Raw genomic sequence first — 4,537 nt, 5'->3', positions numbered from 1 at the left:
CCCAGTGCCGGCTCCGCCTCTTCCCCCTCCCCCGGCCCCGTGTTCCGAATCTTCCTTGGCCGTTGCCAGGGAGACCAGCCGATACCAGGCAAATAGGCGTACGAGAAAGAAAAGGGGGGAAAGCTACACGGCAGCCTGGTAACAAAGGAGCAATAAAAGCAGCCCCCAAATGGAGGGCGAAGGACGCGTCTGGGAGAAAATCCGAAAGCGAGCTAGCAGTCACCCCAATTTAAAATAGGAGGGGGATGCAGAGGAAGGGGCATGATTCACGTTGGGGGTGGGGGGAAATCAAGAGCCTTAAATGGGCTTTTGGGAATTGCCTGGATGGTGGTGTCGGATCAGCCCAGTTGGCTTTTCAAGTTGGAACTGCTAATACAAGGGATTCGCGTCCATTCTGGCGGCTGGGGTCGTGGGCCAGGCCAGCGGGCTCTCTTAAGGGTAATAACACGTTTGTTGGCAAGATGCATTTCTACGGAAACGTCTTTACATCAGCTCTGGGGAATATGACCGTGGTCGAATAATGCATCTGAAGGAACTGAACAGTGAGAAGACGAAGCTTCACGTAACAATGTTCAGCTTGGTGATTTTCAAAGCAACGCTTGAACAAAGAGTTATTGGCTTGAACCAACCGTCTTTTTCACTCAGAGTGTGACCTATTTCCCTACAGTGAGCAGAAAATAAAACTGTTTGAGAATTCAGAGCCAGCACCAGGAGAAATGAACCATTCCCTCGACTGCTTCTCACCTTCATAAGCGAAAGATTATTTCTTGCAGGATCACCAAATGTAAACGAGAAAAGGTGGTCTGATTTTGCCACGAGTGAAAACTTTGGGAAGAAAATGCTTATTAAGCTGTTTCCTTGGTTCCCCTCACCCCCCATGCTTTAAGTCAGTGCCTTGTCTCTCACACACAAATAGCGTCTGGTACTTCGGTGGCAAGGAGTGCAGTGACAGATGGAGGTATCCTGTGTACCATTATAGAAGCTTTTCCTCTAACCCAAGTTAGACTTGGAGAGCTCAGGGATCTTGCTATCTCTCAACATGCAGAACATTTCTCCTTAGAACTGCAATCCGGTTTAGAATGTCATCATTGCTGCCTCCCTTCCTTCCAGGAGCACATTCGCCTGCGTGCGCATTCACACACTCACACGTTCAAAAAGAGTCCATTCGATTCTGGCAGTAGGCTGAAAACGATCCATATTGACGCGAATAACATCCCAACTGTAAATATGGATTCGTCTACTCGAGGCTGTGTCTCATTTCACCACAGAGGAAAATTATGTCATTTCAAACAGTGATAAAACGCGAAGAGTTTCGATCTTCTGTAAATGGCTCTCACTTTGAATTGTGGAAAAAAACTATTACTAATTGGGAATAGCCAGAGAAGGGGGAATTTGTTGAGCGCCCAAGGCCAATCTCAAAATATTTTATTGCATGCCAACGTGGGAGAGGGAAGGGAGTGTGGCTTCGCTGTCTGCCGCTTTTGCATTTTCCACATCTGGCCTACAGACCTAATTCTAACTTGCGATCTCGCTTGATGAAATTCGATCTTCGTGGTTTAAATACCTTTCAATTTGGGACGATTTAACCATTGCAGCAGTTGAAGAAACAAACCCTGCGCATTATCTGTAAAGCCAATATGGAAAAAGAAAGAAGGAAAGAAAGCATGCTGCAAACACACAAATCACGACCATTGTCTTTAACACTCGCATAAACACACATACACATAAACACACGGAAAGATGGGGGAGGGGAGCGAGTGGAGAGAGACACACGGATATAGACCGACGAGAGTCAATGCGAGTCAAGTTAACGCTTTCTCCGCCCCGATGCACAACTACCCCCCTCCCGCGTTAATTAATTCCAAACAAAGCAAGCCAATCAAGAAATGCATTATTATTTTCAAGCAGAGAGAGGCGAGTGCCATGTATTTTTTAATTGATTTATTTATTTGGAGGACATTAATTCTCGGTCTGAGGCTGATTTTCAAACCGTTTGCAAAGCGCGGCTCCATTGTTCACCAGGCGAGCAGACCCCGCCCCCTGCTTTGTGTGCGGCGCGCGGATTGGCCGACGCGCGCGGGGGCCGCGTCAGCGCCCGCGAGCCCATTCATCTGTGCACTTGGGCGTTGGACCCCGCATCTTATTAGCAACCAGGGAGATTTCTCCATTTTCCTCTTGTCTACAGTGCGGCTACAAATCTGGGATTTTTTTATTACTTCTTTTTTTTTCGAACTACACTTGGGCTCCTTTTTTTGTGCTCGACTTTTCCACCCTTTTTCCCTCCCTCCTGTGCTGCTGCTTTTTGATCTCTTCGACTAAAATTTTTTTATCCGGAGTGTGTTTAATCGGTTCTGTTCTGTCTTCTCCACCACCCCCACCCCCCTCCCACCGGTGTGTGTGCCGCTGCCGCTGTTGCCGCCGCCGCTGCTGCTGCTGCTCGCCCCGTCGTTACACCAACCCGAGGCTCTTTGTTTCCCCTCTTGGATCTGTTGAGTTTCTTTGTTGAAGAAGCCAGCATGGGTGCCCAGTTCTCCAAGACCGCAGCGAAGGGAGAAGCCGCCGCGGAGAGGCCCGGGGAGGCGGCTGTGGCCTCGTCGCCTTCCAAAGCGAACGGGCAGGTAAATTCTACCTGTGGTTGTGGTCATTTACTTGGTGTCTCTCTCTCCTTCCCTCCTGGTGGCTCCCAAGGCTCATTCGTGGAGAGGAGTGTGGCTGTATTCTAGTCTGAAAGTTGAATGGAATGGATAGCCTAAATTGTGTATTTTTTTTATAGCAGGGGTCTCCCCCCACCCCCAAAGGAGTGGTTCCTTAGAATCCTGTAGAATTCTTGAGTAGACGGGAGGAAAGGAGTGATAAATCGTCTAAAATGGCGTGGTTTGGAGATTGGCAGAACGTGACTAGCTAGGTGCCCTCCTCCCCCGCCCCCAGCCAGGTTGCATTTGTGTTTGGGGGCACAATGGTGTTTGGGTGGCTCTCGGGTTTGTTGTCGAAGCTAGATTGTCTTCGAGATTTCTGAACTGGTGGTGTGATTGTGTGTGGGGGGTGGGGGAGTCGGGAAAGGGGGGCGCAGTGGGGATGGTGGTGGAGAAAGGCGAGGAGGGAAGGGCTGTCTTATTGTATGCCGCGGCGGCGTTCCCTGGGTTCTTGGAAAGGTGGTTGGCTGGGGTTGGAGAGAGGGCTTCGGTACCTTTTGATGGGGCTTTCCCACTGTCCTAAATCTTTATTCGTGGCTGTCTGTGGAATTACACACCCATTTATTTTTAAATGGTATCTGTGGGGTGGGAACACTCGGAGGTCCTTTAAGAACCTTTCCAGATGGTCAAAAAGAGGCGGTTCGTGCGTTTGGGTCGGGATTGTTCTTGTGCGTGGCGCCTCGACCACCCGCGGGGGGCCGCCCGGCGCTGCCCGGACCCAGGCAGATAGCCACGGTTGGGTGGACCCGAGAGGTCGGCCATGGGTGGCTGCTTCGCAAACACTGGGCACCCACCACGCCTCTTTTCCTAGAGAAAAGATCGTGTCGCTTCGCCTGCTCTAACCTACTGGGGAAAGCGAAGTCTGCCAAGAGGCTTTAAACCCGTTAAAAATGCAAAATGAACCGCCGAGGAGCGCCCAGGCTTCGCAGAATCACAGGGGAAGGTGGGCGTGGAAGCAGAGGCCAGACCTCAGAAATAATGGGTTTCCCCCTGCCTTGTTGGTTTCAGACCGACCAAGAGGCCAGGAAGCCACCTGAGCTTTGTTTGCGGACTGCTGAGCTGCGCGATCCAGGCTCGGGGGCGCCTCGGCCTGCGGGCAGGGCCCGGCTGGGCAGGGCGGGGTGGCCCGGCGACTCCGCCCCTCCTCGCCTGCCTGCCCCCAGCGCGGCGCAGTGGAGGCACAGCGCCCCCTGCCGGTCCCAAGGCCCTGAGCGGGCGCAGGACCTCGAAGGGCCCCGTGCGGGGAGGGGCTCCTGGCTCGAGTGCTGTGGTCCCCCTGGGAATTCCTGGTGTTTTGAAGAAGCCTTTATGTATTTAGGTCGAAAGAGGGATGGGAAACGTAGGCGCGGACCACCAGCTCTGGCTCTGTGCCTTCTTCCAAAGGGCGTTTGCTGTGTCAACTATTCCTTGGCACCTTTTTTCCCCTAAGCCCCCCATAAGGCGAGGGCTGGCATGGTTAGCCTTTGCTTGCTACGTTTCGGACTTCATCTTTAGGGCACTTGCTGAATGGCTGGCTGGTCACTGTTCTACTTGGGGCCTACAGTTGTGTTTTGGGGGGGGTCTCCAGGCAGCGGTGCCCATTTCCTCGTTCGTGGGGCTCTCGTCGGGGCATCCACCCGCGCCTCCCCGTAACGGCGGGGGTGGGGTCTCGATGGCCACAGGGGCCTTAGCGGGAAGCGGGTCCCTCCCGGTCCAGGGCTGGGGGCGGGAATGGCGGCGCCCCGGCCGCTTCAGTGACGCTCCCGCTTTCTCTGCCTCTTAGGAGAATGGCCACGTGAAGGTAAACGGCGACGCTTCGCCCGCGGCCGCCGAGTCGGGCGCCAAGGAGGAGCTGCAAGCCAACG

This window comes from Mandrillus leucophaeus, unplaced genomic scaffold (assembly GCF_000951045.1).
Source record: "Mandrillus leucophaeus isolate KB7577 unplaced genomic scaffold, Mleu.le_1.0 Scaffold96, whole genome shotgun sequence".
Classification (NCBI taxonomy): Eukaryota; Metazoa; Chordata; class Mammalia; order Primates; family Cercopithecidae; genus Mandrillus; species Mandrillus leucophaeus.
The sequence above is the reverse complement of the archived record's forward strand: the minus strand, read 5'-3'. Positions refer to the sequence as shown.